This window comes from Rana temporaria, chromosome 5 (assembly GCF_905171775.1).
Source record: "Rana temporaria chromosome 5, aRanTem1.1, whole genome shotgun sequence".
Classification (NCBI taxonomy): domain Eukaryota; kingdom Metazoa; phylum Chordata; class Amphibia; order Anura; family Ranidae; genus Rana; species Rana temporaria.
Genome location: NC_053493.1, coordinates 211,549,496 through 211,572,492, shown reverse-complemented (window position 1 = coordinate 211,572,492; position 22,997 = coordinate 211,549,496). Strand labels below are relative to the sequence as shown.

The following is a 22,997-nucleotide window of genomic DNA, read 5'->3' as shown; positions in this document are numbered from 1 at the left end:
TGTTTTACGTCACCGCGTTCTGACACAATCGTTTTTTCAACTGATGGTGTGTAGGCACGACTGACCATCAGTCAGCTTCATTGGGTAACCGATGAAACTGGTCCATCAGACCGTTTTCATTGGATGGACCGATCGTGTGTACAGGGCTTAAGAGTAAGCAAAGGTAAGAAGCCACAACACATACAGCTCTACACTAAGAAAAGCATTTTGCTCTTTCCAACCAGCACCTGAGACATGGGTATCTCAAGGGATAACTGGCACAAGCACCGCAAGACTGGAGGCAAAAGGAAGCCGTACCACAAGAAGAAGTATAAGCTGGGCCGCCCCGCCGCCAACACCAAGATCGGCCCACGCCAGAGTCCGGGGAGGGAATTAGAAGTACAGAGCTCTGAGGTTGAACTTCTCCTGGGGATCTGAGTGCTGCACCTGGAAGAACAGAATCATCGATGTTGTCTACAACGCATCGAACAACGAGCTGGTCAGAACCAAGACTCTGGTGAAGAACTTCATCCTCCTGATCAACAGCACCCCCTACAGACAGTGGTACGAGGCTCACTATGCCACACCGCTCAGGCACATGAAGGCAGCTAAGCTGACTCCCGAGGAAGAAATCCTCAACAAGAAAAGATCCAAGAAAACCCCGAAAAAAATATGACGATCAGTTTCAACACGGAAAACTGCTTGCGTGCATCACCTCTAGGCCAGGACAGTGTGACCGAGAGGACGGATACGTTCTTGAAGGCAAGGAGTTGGAGTTCTACCCAAGGAAGATCAAAGCCAAGAAGGGCAAATAAAATCCACCCCCTCCCCGGCATCTAATAAACAGAACTTTATTAAACACAAAAAAAAGAAAAGAAAAGCATTTTAGGCATTGTTATATATGAGTTTTTCTTGCAGTATCCAGCTGACCCTGCTCACCATGGACAGTGCCTAGAGAGGACTAATCCCTGGAAATTCTTGAATCCTGCGTTCCTCACATCGAGGCAATTTTTACTTTATGTTGATAATTTGAACTAACCAGATCCTTCAATAAATTATTGATTGGAATAATAGCAATTGGGAGATTTCAGTAACCTTAGTTCCAACATGCCGTCTTTACATTTGTTGCTTCATGTTCAAATTCTCAGTCAATATAAAGACTGTTTACTTTTGCAGAAAATCCATATTGCGAAAAATGCCACTCTTATTGCTCCACGGGAGGCTAGACATTTAATATTAACCCATTCATTCCGTTTCACTTTATTATCATCCTGTGAATCAGACAAGTAAAGTGTTAAAGAGCACATAGCTTACAAATGTGCTTTCCCATGTTTCTGGACCAGGAAGCAATACATTGCCTTAAAATGTAAATAGCAGATAAGATCCCAAGAGAAGCTAAGTACATAGCTGGACTCATAAGTCTGAAGGTCACCCTGGTGTAATACGATTTTGTAATACAAACTGGTCAGGTTCACATTCATTTGAGTAAATATTTCTGTGTAAAATTGAAAATTCCCCTTGTGAGACAGGTAAGTTCCAACCTGTTGCAAGTGTAAAGGAAAAAATAAATAAAATAAAGGTAAAACTTGGGTAATGGCTTTATTTGAAAAAAAATAATTAAAAAAAATAAGGTATTGCTTCTTCTTTCCTTTTCTCTGCCTTCGGTTCTTTCGGGAAAAAGCCTACCTAGGAGCATATTTAACTACTACTAGTTAAAGCCTCAGACAGAGATTCTAAGCAGTTAATAAATTGTAGGGTTGTGGAATATCTAACCCTACAGTTCTTACAATTTCTGGTTTAATTATTTTAATATTCAAGTAAAAACAATGTACCAACAATCTGCTCTAATGAAAGAATTAAGTAATTAAAGCGGTGGTTCACCTGAAAAAAAAATAAAAGCCAGCAGCTACAAATACAGCAGACACTTACCTGTCCAGGTCGCCCGCAACGTCAGCAGCCGAAGCCGAGCGGTAGCTCGGCTTTTGGCTTCCCCCGCCGCCATCCTCGGTGAGGGAATCGGGAAGTGAAGCGCTGCGGCTTCACTGCCGGTTCCCTACTGCGCATGTGTGAGTCACGCTGTGCCGTTCCCACTGGTCCCCGTTGTGTTCTGGGAGTCGAGTGTTTCCCAGAACACAACGGGCGGGGGCGTGTGACGCGGTGGGGCCAGACTCCCGTGGGAATCTATACCAGGAAGTGGTGCAAATACCCGTTTTATACAGGTATCTGCACCCCCTCCCCCAAAAGGTGTCAAATGTGTCACCGGAGGGCAGGAGGGTTCCGAAAAGCAGAGGTTTACTTTTGGGTGAACCTCCGCTTTAAGACATTATTAGAATCCAGAACCCTGCTTTCCAGTTATAGAAATACATCTCTTTTGACCAATTCAGGAGCTGGGGATGGTTTTTCAAGGAAAATAAGACCTGGTGAATGGGATAAAAATGAAGATGTGTATGAGGTTAAGTATGATATATCTATTTTAAAGTGATTGTAAACGATCACCTTGTAAAACAACCCATTCAGTTTAAAATAGAAAGAAAATGCTAAATATTTTTGTATAGATGTAAAAAAACATTATAAATACCCCTTTTCCTTTTTTAGAAGTGATCACATGAGATGCTGTCACTAGAAAATTGGTCGTTTAAAGCGGTGGTTCTCAACCCTGTCCTCAAGTACCCCCAACAGGCCAGTGGCGGCTGGTGCTCAAAATTTTTGGGGGGCGCAAACAAAAAAAATAAATAAAATTGCAGCCTCACTGTGCCTATGAAATGCAGCCACTGTGCCAACAATTGTCACCACTGTGCCATGCCATCAAACGCAGCCATTGTGCCATCAATTGTCACCACTGTGCCATGCCATCAAATGCAGTCACTGTGCCATGCCATCAAACGCAGCCACTGTGCCATCAATTGTCTCCAATGTGCCATGCCATCAAACACAGCCACTGTGCCATCAATTGTCACCACTGTGCCATGCCATCAAACACAGCCACTGTGCCATCAATTGTCATCACTGTGCCATGCCATCAAACACAGCCACTGTGCCATCAATTGTCACCACTGTGCCATGCCATCAAACGCAGCTACTGTGCCATCAATTGTCACCATTGTGCCATGCCATCAAACTCAGCCACTGTGCCATCAATTGTCACCACTGTGCCATGCCATCAAACGCAGCCACTGTGCCATCAATTGTCACCACTGTGCCATGCCATCAAAAGCAGCCACTGTGCCATCAATTATCACCACTGTGCCATGCCATCAAACTCAGTCACTATGCCATCAATTCGCACCACTGTGCCATGCCAACAAACGCAGCCACTGTGCCATGCCATCAAACGCAGCCACTGTGCCATCAATTGTCACCACTGTGCCATGCCATCAAACACAGCCACTGTGCCATCAATTGTCACCACTGTGCCATGCCATCAAACACAGCCACTGTGCCATCAATTGTCACCACTGTGCCATGCCATCAAACGCAGCCACTGTGCCATCAATTGTCACCACCGTGCCATGCCATCAAACGCAGCCACTGTGCCATCAATTTTCACCACTGTGCCATGCCATCAAATGCAGCCACTGTGCCATCAATTGTCACCACTATGCCATGCCATCAAACGCAGCAACACTGTGCCATCAATTATCACCACTGTGCCATGCCATCAAACTCAGTCACTATGCCATCAATTCGCACCACTGTGCCATGCCATCAAACGCAGCTACTGTGCCATCAATTGTCACCACTGTGCCATGCCATCAAACACAGCCACTGTGCCCCTCAACTGTCGCCACTGTACCAATTGTCACCACTGTGCCAATTGTCACCACTGTGCAAATTGTCCCCACTGTGCCCTTTAATTGTAGCCACTGTGCCCATTGCAACAATGGGCACGTCACTGTGCCCTTTAATTGTTGCCACTGTGCCCATTGATGCCACTGTGCATGTCACTGTGCCCTTTAATTGTTGCCACTGTGCCCATTGTCACCACTGTGCCCATTGTTGCCACTGTGCATGTCACTGTGCCCTTTAATTGTTGCCACTGTGCCCATTGTCACCACTGTGCCCTTTGTCACCACTGTACCCATTGATGCCACTGTGCCCTTTGTCGCCTCTGTGCCCATTGTCGCCTCTGTGCCCTGTAAAATGCACTTACCTTTCTGCTTCCACGTCCCTCGATGTCTTCTCTCGCCCTCGATGACGCTTCAGCCAATCAGGTTACCGATAACCAGAATAGGCAAACCTGATTGGCTGAGATGCCCGTCAGTCTTATCCAAGGAACGCACCCCCCCCCCCCCCCGTGCGTTCTGAGGATAGACATCCGGGAGACAAGGGCTGTACTCGGAAAGCCTATCAGAGCCAGTTCCGCACAGCCAACCAGCTGCCATTATTCAGGTAACCGGCGCCCAAGTTTCGGCCATCTGAATAGACCAGCGGCAGCTGGCAACAATAACATACATTCATGTGTAGCAATACCCCCGAAGGAGCTGCTGATTAGTTTTGGCTGTCTACTCTCTGACCTATCCACCCCTCTAATAGGCCCGAACCCTCCCTTGGCACACCAGACAGATGCAAATGTATTGCGAGTCCCCTGCTCGGCTGAGACCACAATAACACATGTGAAATATACAATAACATGCAATAATGTCATTACCTTCTTCTTAATGCAGTCCTCAAGAGCAAACACACTCCACACAATCAATATAGTAAACCAAGGGTAACTTTACTTGGCATGTAATAAGAAAGATAAAAGATCAAACAATAGATTAACTATATATATAGCTGACTCTGCAAGGGCCCTTGCAAGAGTCAATAAGAACAAAACTAAAATGTTAATGTTATCAAGTCTGCAAGTAGCTATGGATAGTCTATGCTAGCGAGCTCCCCCTAGTGGGCAATTATTTTAAGTGTTGTTGCTGGAAATCTTGATTAGGCCTGGCCCAGATAACTCCAGAGTGTTCCTCAGTGGTAAAGTCTATTGTAAATATGTTGGTGCACTTTAACTTATTTCTAATCCAAAGGTATTCAGGCTCAGTCAAAGGGGTATGATCAATACAGGTGCTTGTGGACCGATCCTCAAGTCAGCATCAGTCAACTGGGCTAGCGTCACTTTCAGATGTTAGGTCTCTGGGTTAGATCAGTAGATAGTACGCTGCTCTGATATGCAGAGCACTACGAGTCACAAAGCTGAGGTAGTATTGAAAGCTTGGGCAAGTGCCCTCTCACCCGAGCAGGCCTAGTCCGCCTGAGTTCCTTACGAAAGATACGCTGATCAGTGGCCACACTGCAACGCACAGTCTCCGGTATCTTGCTCTCCACTGTTACAATCGTCAGCTGGTGAGTCACTCTGGTCTCTTGGAAGCACGAGCTGGACGCACTTGATCTTGTCCCTCTCCGGATGGCTGGTCTTCCAGTGGATCCCGGCTCAGGCTTCAGGCCTAGCTGCTTGGCTGGAGTGCTCTCCCTCGTTCCGCAGAGGGAGAATGCCAATCCCAAGAGAGCGAAATCAGCTCCTCCCCGCCTTTAAGTAACCTCCCCCATAAAGCTGTGCGGGGGTGCAATGTTCTCTGAGAAGCCAATGCATTATGGGTACCATAGTCTATTTCTACTAATGTAACAATGCATTGCTTTAGGAAAAATAAACACATATATACAACGTGACCGGAACTCCCGGGGGATTTAGGTATGCATAACTATCAAATAGTCCCTGATAGTATGACCCCGCTACACACTCCCCCCACATAAAGTCTTTGGTCCCCAAAGAGGACAACAGTATGTATCCTGATACATGCTTTGTAAATACACGCAGAGAAAAAGTTAGTTAGGTCATGCAAGGCAACAAATAATGTGCATTATACCTAACAGTATTTAAAGTCAAACAACTCAACTCATGACATAAAGTGGATCCTCCCGCCAAGTGTCAGCTGAGGGCAGGCTACTCTGTCCACTACTTACTAATATGGAGGTATCGTGCCCAGATGTGCCAGGGGGTGAGCTAGGGCTGTCCCCCACCAAATTTACAGTGGGAGAACTAGGTATGGTACTGGATCTTTTAGAGGTGATTATGGCCTCTTCAGAGCATTCCCCCAAATGATCATAAGTCAGTCTCTTGGGTAGGTGAATGTCTCGTCTTTCCTTCTGTTCCTTAGAAATTATGGGCCAGATCCACAGCCAGCCGCCGTAACTTAAATATTCCCATTTAAGTTACACTGCCGCAAAATTTCTACCTAAGTGCCCGATCCACAAAGCACTTACCTAGAAATTTTCGGCTGTGTAACTTAAATCCGGCCGGCGCAAGGCGTTCCTATTCAAATGGGGTGAGTCCCATTTAAATTAGGCGCGCTCCCGCGCCGGACGTACTGCGCATGCTCACGACATCATTTTCACGACGTGCTTTGCACGGTTTTACGTTGAGCCGGGTTTTGAGAATCGCGACGGGCGTAAAAAAAAAATACGAGTTGCGGCGGAAAAAAAAAAATTTGAAAGAAAAAGGATGGCGACGCGGGATAGAAGGGTCTACGTTTACAAGGCCTAAACAGTTTAGGCCTTGCAAAAGCAGCCCTAATATTGCGTTTGCAAACTAATACTTACGGAGAAAAAACGAAGCGTAAAAGCTTCGTGGATCTTCGTAAGTGCTAATTTGCATACCCGAAGCGGCATTTCGACGAGAAATGCCCCCAGCGGCGGCCGAGGTACTGCATCCTAAGATCCGACAGTGTAAGTCCCTTACACATGTCGGATCTTCTCCCTATTTATTGGAAACTGATTCTGTGGATCAGTTCCAAAGATAGAAACAGGGATACGACGGCGTATCAGTAGATACGACGGCGTATCAGTAGATACGACGGCGTATCAGTAGATACGCCGTCGTATCCCTTTTGTGGATCTGGCCCTATAAGCTCAGGAAGGACAAGTTCAATCTCACGGTCTTCTGAGCCTCCGGTCGAAGTGTCCCATTATTTGTCACTTCAGATGCGGGCAGGAACGAAGTACTGGGCACTGGTTGTTGAGAGGACCATAACCACTCTTTAGGTCCATTACACTGAACCATTTGGCTCCCGACAGACTCTGTAAAGCATCCTCTATCCGAGGAGTGGTGTACTGGTCAGGTATGGTTCACTTGTTGAGGGTTCTGTAGTCGATGCACAGCCTCAATGAGCCGTTTTTCTTCCTTACACCCATTTGGAGAGGCATAAGGGCTCCTAGACTCTCTGATGGTTCCTGTCCTCTTCAGTTCTGCTAGTTGCTCTCTGAGGTCTTCTAGGTCAGTCAGAGGAACTCTCCGGACTCGCTCCCTGAAGGGTTTATCTTCATTTAAACGAATCCTGTGAGTGGCACTCTTCGCACACCCAACATCAAACTCAGTTTTGGAGAATATCTTTTGCCACCTGTCAAGTTGAGCTTTTGCTCTCTCTTGCCATTCTGGTGGAATATTTGTGCCGTCAGGGTGGTAGTGCCCTTTGAGGTCTTCTACCTTCTTTCTCTCTTCTAGGTCAGAGGGAGCAACTGTGGTGGCTTGGTGTACATGGACCAGTAGCATCCAGGCTGGCACTTCCACAGGGCTGGTGGTAGCATTCCTAATGCTGACGGACACCCTTCCACGATTTCTCTCCAACACCTTCAATGGGATTACCTCTGGTATCACTTCCACTCCTTCTGAGTGTCCAGCAGGGTCAGGCTCGAGAACAAGAAACGGGCCTTCAAACAGGTCACTTCACCTGGTTGCAAGATCTTCGCTGTCTTGTCCAGCCGCCAAATCTTTCCCACTCTTTCTTCAGGGAACTTCTTTTCCATCACCAACTGTTGATAGACCTTCCGTAACATGGGATGAACCTTGGGTGATGGGGTCTCTGCGGCCTCTGTCAGAGGGATCAAAAGTCAACGTGCCAAACACGTCGAGTTCCTCGTCGAGTTCTGGGATGAAGCCGCCGAGGAGCTCGGCGGGCCGCCTTCTCCCATAGAACAACGAGAAAATAGAGAACATGTTCTCTATTTTCTCGACGAGTTCCTCGGCGGCTCCATCGAGCCAAAAGTGTACAGACGACAGAGTTTCTCGGTAGAATCCGGGTTTTGACTGAGTTTCTCTGTGAATTCTGCCGAGAAACTCTGTCGTGTGTACGAGGCCTGAGTCCCAATACCCCATATTTCCAATTCTTTTAATTTCTGTAGGGGCAAGTGAGAAAGGTGTCGGTTGTAGAAGTCCCTATACAAGAGAGTCACTTGAGCTCCGGTATCCAGGAGGGCCTTAGTATAGATCCCTTCCACTTGAAACTAATGGGGAAGGCCCCACTAAATTTTCGTTTTTCCTTTTTGCTCTGTAACTTGCACCCTTATTCCTCTCTTATTAGGGTTCTTTCTGGCTTCCATCCGTCCATGTGGGGAAGGGGTGAAAGGTGGCTTTGGAAAAGGTCCTTTTTCCCTCCTTGGTCTCTTTGTTTCCTTCGCCCTTTTGGAGTTGTCTACAGTAGGCGGGCAACCCGGTTGACTCCTTCACCGGGGGCCCTCTGAAGTTTTCCGCCGGCTTGTGCATTTGTTGACTAGCTTTAGCTGGGCTGGGGCAAACTTCCCTTATATGTCCTACTCCTCCACAGTTGAAGCAAAATATGAGCCTCCTTGGCTTCCTTGCTTGATCACTCTGTCCACAGGTGGACTTCTCTGGCTCCTCCCGTTTGGTTTGGTAAGGCAGCACCTCCGCCTGACTGGTCAAAGCGAACACCATTTCCATCAGCTAGGACACTTGCATCCTCAGAAGCTCGACCTGAGGGTCGCCGTCCTCTGTGCTTACTACTCGGACTTGTGCTGGGGGCTCTGGTGGTTGGTGTCTATTCTTTTGATCCAGTAAGACCTCCTCCTCTCTAATCATCCGAATCAGGTCAGGGTATTCCAACACGCCACCTCCTTGTCGGGTTCGTAGCAGAAGGGCAATGGGATCCATAGGTTGAGCTCCCCTTAAAACTTGTTGGACTCTGGTTTCATCCACCTTTCTTGGGTCCAGTCCCTTCTTCAACAGGATCTGATGCAAGATCTTATCTAATCTCCCAACTAAATTCAGACAACTTCTCTCCTGGCTTTTGATAACAGTGGTCTAATTGGTAGCGGAGTTCACTGGTGTTTTCAGTCCTCCCAAACACACTCTGCAGAACATCTAAATAATCCTGTGCGGCACAGTCCTTTCTGCTAAGTTTAAGATTATGTATGGCCTCTAATGCTGGTCCCCTTAGGCTCTCTATAATCCTTTGCTTCTTGTGCTTCTCAGGTATTTCCCACTCTTCTAGAGCCTGAGTGGCGTGATCCAGTCATTCCTCGAAACCCATCCTCCGATGAGGGCACTGATTGTCTCCCAGAGAAGGTTCTGAGCTTCCTGTATCCTGTTATCAGGTAATCTGGGGAATCCTTCTTGCACTGAGCCACAATTTCTCCTAACACAGCACATAACTCTGGGCCAAGAGTATTTAGTGATGAGGAGCCAGGACCCTCTGTCCTTGGTTCTCTATCCCTTCCTGGTCTCTTCGGGCTAGAGGAGGTGGGTCCCTCCTGTTCTTCTGCAGGGTGTATTAGGAAAAACTCTACTTGGTCAGCACCTTTAAAACAGTCTGGGAGTCCTTTCTTCCACTCACATAAGGCATATGTGTGTGTATTGACACTATCTATTCGCATCTCCACCACCCATGGCTTCCTGTCTGTGGATAAAGTCCTCAGGACTGGGAGCAACTATTCCTCTGTCCAGGCTTTTCCCTTAATCTCAATCACTAAGCCATTCTTCAAGGTGACATTTTCTTCGCTGCACCACCTGGCTGCGGCAGCAGCATCCATGACTGTTCCTGGTGAGGGTGAGGTTCAATATAGAGGGAATTTCGATTTCAGAGAAGTAGAATCCCAGACGAGCCCCCACATGTAGCGATACCCCCGAAGGAGCTGCTGATTAGTTTTGGGTCTACGCTCTGACCTATCCACCCCTCTAATAGGCTCGAACCCTCCCTTGGTACACCAGACAGATGCAAATGTATTGCGAGTCCCCTGCTTGGCTGAGACCACAATAACACATGTGAAATATACAAAAACATGCAATAATGTCATTACCTTCTTCTGAATGCAGTCCTCAGGAGCAAACACACTCCACACAATCAATATAGTAAACCAAGGGTAACTTTACTTGGCATGTAATAAGAAAGATAAAAGATCAAACAATAGATTAACTATATCAGGCATGTCCAAAGTCCGGCCTGGCCCCCGTTCCGGTTTAATGTGGCCCCCCTGGTAATTTAGATATATATATATTTTGTGGCCCCCAAGGCCCACAAAAGATATATACTGTATTTATCGGCGCTGCCTCAGAGGGGACAGGGAGGGGGATGAGTGCCGCCAGATTACCTACAGGAGAATCTCCTGTTTACTCGGTGGCATCTGTAATAGGAAGTCCCGTCTCCTGGACTGCAATTGGACGACTCTTCTGTCTATCATAGGAGGCGGGACATTGTATTAAAGAGGCTGCTGTGTAAACAGGAGATTCTGCTGTATGTAATCTGTTGGCACTCGTCCCGCCCGCCCCCCGTCCCCTCCGAGGCTGAAGATGGGCATCGATCAGGCTGCATTCATGGCAATGGTGAGGCTGCATTCATGGCAATGGTGAGGCTGCATTCATGGCAATGGAGAGGCTGCAGATGGGCACTGACCCTTATTTTACTTCACAGTTCTTTATTTCAAATTTACATTTTTTCCTGAAACTTCCCTCTTAAAGTGAAGGTGCGTGTTATACGCTGATAAATACGGGATATCCAAATAACACACCCAATCTCATCTTTAGTCCTGAGCGGACTAAGAGTTTGGACACCCCTGAACTATATATATATAGCTGACTCTGCAAGGGCCCTTGCAAGAGTCAATAAGAACAAAACTAAAATGTTAATGTTATCAAGTCTGCAAGTAGCTTTGGATAGTCTATGCTCACAAGCTCCCCCTAGTGAGCAATTCTTTTAAGTGTTGTTGCTGGAAATCTTGATTGGGCCTGGCCCAGATAACTCCAGAGTGTTCCTCAGTGGTGAAGGCTATTGTAAATACATTGGTGCACTTTAACTTTTTTGTAATCCAAAGGTATTCAGGCTCAGTCAAAGGGGTATGATCAATATAGGTGCTTGTGGACCGATCCTCAAGTCAGCATCAGTCAACTGGGCTATCGTGACTTTCAGATGTTAGGTCTCTGGGTTAGATCAGTAGATAGTACGCTGCTCTGCCTAGTCCGCCTGAGTTCCTCATTAAAAAGATACGCTGATCAGTGGCCACACTGCAACGCACAGTCTCCGGTATCTTGCTCTCCACTGTTACAATCGTCAGCTGGTGAGTCACTCCGGTCTCTTGGAAGCATGAGCTGGACGCACTTGATCTTGTCCCTCTCCGGATGGCTGGTCTTCCGGTGGATCCCGACTCAGGCTTCAGGCCTAGCTGCTTGGCTGGAGTGCTCTCGCTCGATCCGCAGAGGGAGAATGCCGATCCCAAGAGAGTGAAATCAGCTCCTCCCCGCCTTTAAGTAACCTCCCCCATAAAGCTGTGCGGGGGTGCAATGTTCTCTGAGAAGCCAATGCATTATGGGTACCATAGTCTATTTCTACTAATGTCAATGGAGTCCTTTTCTCCTAATACTTTAAATCCCACAATGCATTGCTTTAGGAAAAATAAACACATATATACAACGTGACTCCCGGGGGATTTAGGTATGCATAACTATCAAATAGTCCCTGATAGTATGACCCACTACACATGCAATGCATGAATGTATGTTATTTGCGAGAGCTGCAGCGCCCTCTATAGACGGACCGCCATCACTGCAGTATAAGTAAAACGACATTTTTTTTTTGTGACTACAGGAGGGGGGGGGGGGGGGGGGCCCGGGCGCCCCCTATGGACGGGCCGCCACTGCAACAGGCCATGTTTTGGGAATTTCTCTTAGATAAATTAGCTGTCCAAAATACCAAGCCATTGATTCAAGATAAAGGAAAACCTGCAAACATGGCCTGTTGGGGGTACTTGAGGACAGGGTTGAGAACCACTGGTTTAAATGACACAGGGTGTGCACATTGGCTCGATGCAGGACTAAAGAGCATACATATGGACTGGAGAAAACTGCTTTCACAGCTTTCCCCCGGGTTTTGGTATTACTGCATGGGACTCTGTAGTTTGGAGATTCCATAGTGTCTTGGGTGGGATGGAATCTCCAAACCTGTGTCCAGGTTTTGTGGAGGACCAGCAGGGTTTGTGTTTAGGTGAGCACAGTCCTTATAATGAAGGTATGGGAATACCTCATGGCTCCCAATTGGAGACTGCTCCACCACCCCAAGAGAGACAGGAGGTGTCTAGGAGTCAGAGACTGCAGGTGGCAGACAGACCACATGTGTGTCTGCAAGAGGCAGTAAATGGTCTGAGGCCAGAGCGAAGCTGTGGACGCTAAAGTAAGGCCGTCCACACTGAAGAATCCTGTGGCCTGTGTGACCAGCATAAAGAGCACTGCTAAAGAGAGAGCCAGGTGGGCTAGCATTTTCTGTTTCTGGGTATTTTCTGGAAAAGAACCCCTGCATGGGAAACCATATATGTGTTGGGCTACCAGGGCCTTAAAATATAGTTCCTGACTGACTTGAATCACTGGAAAACACATCAACCACTAGAGATAACATTCCCCCATGTTACAAATGGTTGTTGGATGCGAGCACAGACCGGGTCCTTGCTCCACAGTGAGTTCATGTCAGGAATTGGTGGCTGTGTGTGGAAGTGCAGCCAGTCAAAAGGCATTGCATGTTGCAGGTGGTGTGCCTGGGAATGGAGAGTCAAACATTTTTCTTCTGCTGTGAACTGTGTTACAAGTTGCTGTATGCAAGACTGCAAGTATGGGGCGGTCAAAGCAGAAAAAGGAAGCAATTCTTTGCGAAGGCAAGGGAAGGGTTACTATGACTGGAGGGTATTTCACCACATGTCCCAGCCAGGGCTGTCCCAGCCAGGCCAGAAACTTCAGTGTGGCCTGAGAAGATGTCTCCACCTGGGAAGGCCAGTCCAAAGGGGCCAGTGGTGTATGAGACAAGGAATGAATGGTTCAAGCATGATTCAAATTTGAAAAAGTTGATACACAGAGAAGATGCCCAAAGGAACCGGTAGCCAAAATTGCGGCAACCCTTGTTACTAACGGAGTCCGGTCAATTTATCATTTGGTGGATTGGGACCAGGATGACTACCTTGAGTTTAAAGAGGAAATCCTTCATAGGATGCACGCCCTCCCTCCGCCCCTCCTCCCGCCCTGCAGGCGGGGTGGTCCTTGGGGTATGGGGCGGCGTCCACAGCGCATTGGCGTCACGCCCACGTGGTCCGCGTCTGACGCCAGGATTGGCGTCATGACGCCTGCTGCGTTTTTTCCATTCACAACCCATGGGGGACAACCTCTTTCGGGGGCGGAGAGTCCTCATCCCGGTAGGAGGCCCTCCTAGCATTCGTCTGGCCAGCTTGACGTCGGTGCGCGCCAGTGTGCGGCCGCACGCAGGGATTAGGGGGTATTTATTGGCTGCCTGGACACAGTTTTTTCCATGTCCATTGGAACATGCCATTCGACCAAGGGACTCTGTGCACCTGTTTACTCCACACCCAGGTAACTGGTTGCTATTTTTTGGCTTCCTGCCACCAGACCTCAACCCAGTTTAGGTATTTTACCTCCCTGTGTTTTTTGTCACACACAGACTCCCTGGCATTTTCCCACCTGTGACCACCACCCTGGTTTTACACCGATACCCCCCTCTTTGGCTACCTGCCCATATAAGGTAATCCAGCCCTGCGTTTCAGCTGCACTTGGCGCAGTCACCCCTGTTTCTGGGACTGACATCCTCTTTTTGGCTACAGCCCAGCACTTGCACATTCCCACCAGCTCTTAGGTATGTAGGCATAGGACTGTTATCCATGTCCAGTTATGTTTTAAGGCATCGCAGATTTTAATATCTTATCCTCCAGATTTGGAAGCATCAGCCCCTGATGAGTGTATTAGCACGAAACGCGTCTGACCACCTCATGTTTACCTCATGTCCTTTATCGCACTGTGCCACTTTAAGGATTAATATGTGTTTTATCTCCTAATTATGGGAAGCTGGCCATTGTTTTTCATACTGTTTTGCAATTACTACACTACTGTGTCTATGTTTCATATGTTAAGCCATGTGTCATGAGTTTCCTTGTTGATATTATCATGCATCTCCAGTGTTCATTTCAGTCATGTTTCCTTGTCCAGCCCCTGTGACTCAGTGAGTGTATCACAAACCATTGTTCATGTTAATAAACATGTTTTTCTTTTACATACTCCCACCCTGTCTCGAACCTCCCAAATTTCCTTGTTCTACATATCCTTCATAGAGGAGCGATTCAGCATATCATGGTCCACCAGCAATGCTCCAGGGTGATAGGGGTGTCACCGGAAGGCCAAGGTTTTGGAAAGTCAGAGAAACGCAACGTTTTGTGTCATGGCCACTTAGGGAAAGTGGTCAGCCCAGAAAGGAAGGAGCAACAGTCTTCATCCATCCCAGGTGAGACATAGCCAACCGTCTTTGGAATGCATGTCTGCTGTTGCCCCTAGCAACAGAGATCTTGTGTTACCTGCAGGGGGCGTCAGTGTGTCGGGAAAGGCTTCAGTGTTGCTCCATGACCACATGGGGAAGGCTATGACACCAGCTACAGGAACTGTTAAGACTATTGCAGTTTGTGGGATGGATCCCAGTGAAGTGGGAGTGTGTGCGGCTGGGAGATCTGCAGAAGGTGTAAAAATGTACTTGCTGCAGTGTGCTACCCTGAGTAGTGGGGAGACACAGGTTGAAGCTCAACCTGCAGCAAGGTTAAGGACTTAAAAAGACTTGAGGACTCTGTATGTGCCTGATGTAATCCAGCAGACAGCATACTCCAGGTTAGGCCAGACCAAACTTTTGTAGAGTGGGTAAAGAACCCCTGTGTGGGAAACCCAATAAGTTTTGAACCTTTCATTTGCCTTTTTAATTAAAATGGGCTATCAGGCCCTTGAAATATAGTTCCTGGCTGACTTGAATTACTGGAAAACACATCTACCACTAGAGCAGTGGTTCTCAACCTGGGGGTCGGGACCCCCTCAAGGGTCAAATTACAATTTGCCAGGGGTCACCGAATCCTGGGCTGTTACTAAAACCCGCACTGCTCTCACAGCTTTTTCGGCCACTCAGCCTCCCATTCAGTTCATGGCATTGTTGGGGGCAGAGACTAGAGGTCAGCTGACTGGTGAAGAATGTGAAGTGGGAGGGCCTGAAGGAGAACCTATCTCCTGATTTTGGCATAGGTGTCACTGCTGTGAGACAAACACAAAGTTGAATACACAGAGAAGCTGGAGACACATTGAGGAACAATTCTTGTGATTATAGTTGCCATTAAAAGCCCCCACTACAGTTCTCAGATCAGCAGATGATCAAGAGCAACTAAGTTGGCTGATCAGAACTCCCCCCACCACTGCCACTCATCCCATTCCCCCCAACCCCACCAAGGAGTAATAGAAGGAATAAAAATATAGAATACGTGGAAGAGAGAAGAAAAGGGGGAGGAACAAAGAAAAAGGGAGAGGAAGAATAAGAGAAAGGACAAGAAAGACCACTAGAGAGAAGGATGGGGGGGGGGAATTGAGATAGAGAGAGATAAAAGGGAAAGAAAGGAAAAGAAAGAGAGTACCATACAGGGTTTTAATATTGTACGAGTGGAAGGGACTCAGGGAGCGCTAAATGTCAGTGGGTTAGGGGTGCAAATTACTTGTCTTGCCTTGGGTGCTGTCAATCAACGCTACAAAAATAATTTTACTGTTGCGGGTCCCCACAACTTTAGAAATGTTATCAAGGGGTCATGGCACTAGTAGGTTGAGAACCACTGCACTAGAGCTAACATTCCCCCAATGTTACACTGTGCAGTGGGGGTGTGTCAGGACAAGTTTAATCATTGGGGGAGAGCAGGCTGAGTTCCCAGCATAGCTAGAGAACTGACCATGGCGTGTTTTCCTGCTTAGTGTGGTCATATTTTAATAGAAAAGAGGTGACTAGCAGGAACTCCAGGGATTTCACACAAAGAAAGCAATACCAAGAGAACAGGATACTTTCTCATACAAGTATATGGTACAGCAGCCACATAGCAGGAATATGAAGTGTTAGGGTAACAAACGCTTTAACTTTTTTCCACTTTAATTTCACTAATGAAAATAGGTGAATGGTTAAAAAATTAAAATGTCTAAATATCCACTCTACCAGTTCACTGGAAGTAGGTGCAGCATCCGCACCGTATGCCTTGTACACACGATCGGAATATCCGTTGGGATAAACTCCAAAGAATTTTTCCAACAGAATTACATTCAAGCTGTCTTGCATACACACTATCACACCAAATTCCGATCGTCCAAAACGCGGCGACGTAAAAGACTACGATGAGCCGAGAAAAATTAAGTTAAATGATTCCGAGCATGCGTCGACTTGATTCTGATAAAGGCCATTTTTTTTTTATGACGTACATTGCCCTACTACACTCCTTGATTTGGAGGAGGATGTTTTAGGCACTCGAACTGGAGAATCGAGGCCTTTCTTCAGCCACATGTTCATCCCCTAAACCAAAAACAAACAAAAAAAGCTATTATTAAACCTGCAGGCCTACATGTTTTATTACCTGAAGCTGTGGTGACAGATACTGACCTGTTGTGGTGACCTCATGTGGTTCCTTGCGAGGTTTGGGGTTTTTTCTTCTCTCCCCTATGAGAATGAAACAAAAGGTACACTTAGCATACACATATTTGAGGGCAAAAATAGGAATATTAAACATTGCTTGGAAGTGGGGTACAAGTGTCTGTTTGGGCAGTTACAAGCAGAAGACCTACTTTTTGCAAACACAAATCTTGACTACTCACCTTTTTGGGACAAATTTCACACATGTACAGTAGATACCCCAAAAATCCACAGGAGCACCTGTGTGGGTCACCCTAAAAAGGTTGTTCTGGTGGCTCACACTAGTGCTCTTGAGTGCAGATGTGTATACAGCTGCTGAGTGTCCTCTACATTAGACTGATGTAATTTTTCATTCTAGTTACAAACACATCAGCTCGACACCAATGTAAAAATATTTCTTGAATACAAAAATATTTTTAACCCTGTATCTTCATAAAACATCATATGTAGTGGCCGAACGATGTGTCTGAAACGACCAAAATTTTCTAAGGTCCAATATTAAAAAGCAACAACATGGAGCAACATGCAAGTTATCTAAAACAATAATAATACACAGGAGAAGTACTTACTTTTTTCAAGCATTTTCTTAAGCATTTTCTTAAGCATTTTTCAGACCTCAGTTTGAGGTCTGACCACCTCTTTCTGAGCTGCTCCTTCGATCTTTTCACCCCAAAATGTCTCTTCAGACTTTTTACCACTTTTTTCATAATTTTGGCCTTCCTTAAATTAGGGTGGTTATAGGACCCATGCCTGCCACCATAATCAGACTTTAGCAATATGTGCACCATTTCCGCCATTTCCGTGTAGGACATGTAAGATGCCTTGTATTTGCTCCTCGTTTCTGACGTTTCCTCATCAGGCTCCGGGCTTGTGCCGTTGTTAGACGAATTAATAATTAGAGACACCTGCTCATTAGACTCCGCCATGTCATAATTTTTGGCTGAAATTGGCCTGGTTGGAGACACCTGCTCATCTGATTCCACCATGTCGTTAGCGCCGAAAGAGAAGGGCGGGGAAACATCGAATAAGAACGTCATGGGCGGGCGACGTGTGCAGAGAGTCACGAATGCATAGTGTATATAACACACATGTCATACCTACGTTCGGTGTGCGGAGGAAGTAGTAAAAGCGACGAACGTGTGAACAAAGGTATGGTTTTAACTTGGGACATCAGTGGCCTATACTGCATAAAGATTGAAGGCCTATGTGGGGATAAATATTACTAGAGTTTATAGACTGTGATTGACATTAGTATATTTGTCTTTTGTTTTGTCTTGCAGAAAAAATGAATCTATTCAATGAAAAGGAGTTCTTAAGCCAATTCATAGATCGCTTAAGGGAGCTGCCTGCTCTTTGGGCAACAAAAGACCCCATCACAGGCAAAAAGGGCTAAGGACAGCAGCACTGAAGAGCCTGCTCCCATTTGTGCACACAAGGATGCCCCATGTAACCGCCGAACAGCTGGACACTAAAATTGGGACCTTGAGAGGCACATACAGGGGTGAGCGCAACAAGGTCCTGGCTTCTCAGAGGTCTGGAGCAGCAGCAGGGGATGTATATGTAACAACGTTGTGGTACTACAGCAGACTGTCCTTTCCTAACGACCACCTTGAAGAAAGGCAGTCACTTTCCAGCCTTCCCTCCAGAAAACCATCCAGCCAAGCTGAGCCAAGCTGGAGCAAGATGAGCCTTCCATCCTGGAGGAAGACCCGGATGTGGCTGTCTGGAGCCAGGTATAGTATTTTAAATGTATTTATTGTGAAAAATAAAATGCTGTAAAATAGATGTTAATATGTAAAAAATATATAATGTTTGATTTAAAAGTGTTTTCCATATCAATAGACAGTAGTGGCCCAAAAAGTTGGGGAGAAAATAATGAAAACTGCTGGGGTCAGAATGATTGTCTTTTCTATTTATTTTCAATTCATTTGCAACAGTCATGAGCTGAAAATTGTGTGATTGATGAACTCAAAACTCAAACTATGTCCCTTTTGTATACACAGGAGGACATCAGCCAGGACGAGGGTCTGGAAAATGTCAGGCAGGAGGAGGGCATGGTGAGTGGCAGAGAGGAGGTGGCAGGAGTGAGCGGCAGAGAGGAGGTGACAGGAGTGAGTGGCACAGAGGAGGTGGCAGGGCCAAGTGGCAGAACAAGGTGCCAGGTGCCTCCCATCCGCCTTCCAACAAGAAGGGCCAGGAGGGATATGAATGTGAGCGAGGCAGCACTGGCCCTGACTAAAGAGGCACAGGCCACACTCCAACAACCTACCACCCCTGAAGAGGGCTATGGCACCATAGTAATGGGCAAAATGAGCCAGATGTCCATGGACCAACGCCTCCTATTTGAGCCCCTTCTAATTAGTCTGCTCAATAAGGGGGTGAGGGGGACACTTACCGAAGACAAAGTAATTTGTAGCCATGGCCATCCTCCTCCAGCTCCTTCTTCTCAACCTCATCCTCCTCCACCTGCTTCTTCTCAACCTCCTCCTCCTCCAGCTCCTTCTTCTCAACCTCCTCCACCTTCTTCTCCTCAACCTTCTTCTCCTCCACCTTCTTCTCCTCCACCTTCATCTCCTCCACCTTCTTCTCCTCATCCTGGCATGAGTACACCTCCAGAGGCACAGGCTCCAGGCAAGCGGAGAAGGAAGGCTGCAGAGAAGGCTGCAGGGCAGGCTGCAGAGAAAGTAGCAAGGAAGGCAGCAAAGAAGGCTGGAGGGAAGGCGACCAAGAAGACCAGGAAGTGATGGCCTTGCTTCAAGGTGATCTGACAGAAGGCAGGCTGTTGTAGTACAACAAACTTGGGACATATATCTGACCTGCTGATGTTCCTGACCTCTGGGAGTCCAGGACCAGATTGGGCTCCCTCCTGTATGTGCTTCTCAATGTCCCAATTTTAGTGTCCACACAGAGTTTCACAAATGGCAGCAGGTTCTCCAGTGCTGCCTTCTATTTATTTTATTTATAGTCTTTACCAGAATAAATGGTTATTTTTTTTTACAGTTCATACTTAAATTTAGCTTGTAAGTAGGCAGGTTAACTACAGAAGGTCTAATTATAAAGGGACAGATCAGATAACACCAAACAATAATGTTAATATTGTGGTAACTTAACACAACAAAATGAAAAAATGAATCATGGAGATGACTAGAAATTAAATAATAATTAAAAATGCATATCTGTATTTAAAAAACAAATATATATATATATATATCTTGCTATATAAATTAATCAAAAATATTCATGAGATCAGCATGAAAAATGTTACAAAAAGTTAGTCAGAACTCTGCGTGAATATCAGCAGCAAAAGAAGTTCATTATTGTTCATTATTGTACAATTCTAAAGATGATTTAAATGCGCAGCATTTAAACGATGCAATAATTTTTACAGCGTGACGAATGTGCTATCTCCATTACGAACACTACTTTTACTGAAGGTGCGCTCCCGTCTCATACTTTATTCTGAGCATGCACGGGTTTCTAAGCATACACACAAACGTGTTTCTCGTCATAAACCAGCCCAACGAGAACCATGGCGAGAAAATTGAGATTCCCGACGAGAAAAAAGAGAGCAAGGGCCAGATTTACAGTTGTAATACGCCGGCGTATCTACTGATACTCTGGCGTATTTTCAAATTTGCCGCGTCGTAGCGTTGTTTTGAATCCTCAAAACAAGTTACGACGGCTTTAGGCTTCGATCCGACAGGTGTACGGCTTCGTACGCCTTCGGATCGTAGGTGTAATACTCCGGCGCCCGCTGGGTGGCTGTTTACGGCGATCCACAAAGGTACGCGCGTTCTTCGCATTCTCTAACGTCGTCGCTAGTCGGCTTTTCCCGTCGCAAACTTACGCCTGCTATTTCATGGCTTAGATTTAAACTAGCCATGTTAAAGTATGGCCGTCGTTCCCGCGTCGAATTTCAATTTTTTTTTTTGCGTAAGACGTCCGGGAATACGAAAGGACATAATGCACGTCGCCATTCAAAAAACACGTCGGGGCGCCGTAATTTCACGCACAGCACGGCGGGAAATTTCCTAACGGAGCATGCGCAGAACGTTCGGCACTGGAACGCGCCTAATTTAAATGGTACACGCCCCATTTGAATTAGGCGGGCTTGCGCCAAACGCATTTACGTTACACCGCCGCAAGTTTACAGGCAAGTGCTTTGTGAATCAAGCACTTGCGCTGAAAACTTGCGGCGGTGTAACGTAAACGAGATACGTTACGCCGCAGCGCAGGTACCTGAATCTGGCCCCAGGTTCTCTTTTTGTCTCGTCGAGATCCACGACAGTCTTCTCACCGAAAAACATACACACTACCGTTTTTCTCGTCAAAAAAGCTCTGCCAGCAGTTTTCTTGATGGTTTTTGCCGAGGAAAACGGTCGTGTGTACGAGGCTTTAGGCAAGAAAAGGTGCCTTGGTGTCCCATGTGCTTTACAACCACTGTTTTAAGCCTTCATTCATCATTTGCAACCTAAGCCTTCACAAAGCACTTACCCGATATATAGACCCACTGCTGTTTACAGTCCTTTTCTCCAGGGTATGCACCGCTTATCTCTCCTAAAGTCCGCCAATCACCATAACTTCCCTTCTTTTGTAGCACTACCCCCGAAGGAGCTGCTGGTTTGTTTTGGGTGGCATGTTACCTCATGGCTCCTCTGCCGTCTAAGGATGTATGGTGAAAGCAGCAGTAATGGAATGTCCACAACAGGTGTCTTTTTCTGTGCTCTTTATTACCCAGCCGGGTAAAAACAATAAAACTTGTGGTGAAGTGTAAAGACGTAGTAGGAGAAGAAACGGCAGACTCAGGCGTAACAAATAGGAAAAAGTCCTGCTTCCAACAACACTGTGTTTTCTTCGCCACTCCAGCCAGAGTGGGTGTAGTGTACCTGGACAGGCCTCTCTCACTGACCTGGCAGCCAGAGTATCACTCGGAACTTTAAGGGAAAAGTCTCTGCCACAGACCCTCCTTGGAATTGAGATAGCGGAGATAATCTTCTTTGATAGACTTTGTGCCTGGATCTCCTTCAGGTAGTTTGCAGTTAGGTTACCGACTGATAGGTGACCAACGTCCAGTCTCTCAGTGTCCGCTTACCTTGACCCCCGGTGGATTTCCGAGACCCTATTGGATCGCCAGCCTCTCTTGGCTCTCCTCAGGTGGACTCGCCACCGAACAGCTTCCTCTCAAGGGAACAACGCTTGGGATCTTCTCAGGATTGGGGACCCAGTTGATTACTGGGTCCCAGCCACAGCTCAAATGTTCAGGACCAACATGGTCCCAGAACCAGGAACACCGCGTGGCACGGGCACCCCGGCCTGGTAGGCCATTTTGCCGGAGCGCCATGATGTGGTCACAATAAAGATGGGTGCCACACTGGAAGAAGACCAATGGCGTCTGTCCCATAAATACCCTCCCCCAGCATGCACAGCAAGGAAAACCCCTTCTGATAGGCTACTGGGGAAAAGCACCCAAACCTCGACTCCACTGCTGCCACCTGTCATCCTGGGGTGGCGTCAGCACCCCAGAAGCGACAGAATGAGCCCACAGCACAGCCAAGCTGAGACAGAGACCCAAATTCAAACAAATCAGCCTAGTCAGAGCTAACTAACTCTCTGACCCCCTCTAAATTTGAATTAGCACCGGTTCTTAGAAGTAACCAGGTGCTACACTTTTATTCTCACATGGATGCCAGCATATGGATAAAATCCAATAGAACTTTTATAGTGTAACACCGTTCATTAATTCAAAACAAACATAAAAGCAATAAAATTCACAATTCCTCATGCTTTCTTCCAGCACTAATATCCAGGGCTGCCATCAGGGGGGACAGCCCATACATGTGTAATGGGACCCAGGCATCCCGAGGGGCCCAACCCCAACCAGGGCCATCATTAACACAGGGGAAGCTGCTGTCAGAGTGGACCTGCCAGGAGGTAAAGCAGGGATCTGAGTGGTGGGCAGATTCCAGGTGTGTTGGGGCCTGTCGGGCAGGCTCTGGTCAGGAACAGCGGTGTATGCCTGGCTGTTTGGGGTGGGTCAGGCCAGGGAAGGGGGTGCCCTGACAAAGGGCCCCCGGGGAGGAGAAAGAAAATAAGGAGAAGGTCAGGGTGGACCTGGAGAAACTGATGGAGACAGGACGCAGGCTCAGCTACCACTCCTGTTACCAGATCCTCTCCACTGACATCATCTGGAGGAGCCACTGCAGGACAGGTGAGAGCTGGGAGGATTGTTACCTCTCAAGGTGTGTGTGATTAGAGTGACACTGTCCCTCTTTCCCGCTGCCCCCTCCT

General features: G+C 47.0%; 1 pseudogene; it reads left to right on the top strand.

Annotated features, from left to right (window-relative positions):
- Positions 1–214: 214 nt before the first annotated feature.
- LOC120940583 lies at positions 215–849 on the top strand (annotated as a pseudogene).
- The last annotated feature ends 22,148 nt before the right edge of the window (positions 850–22,997 follow it).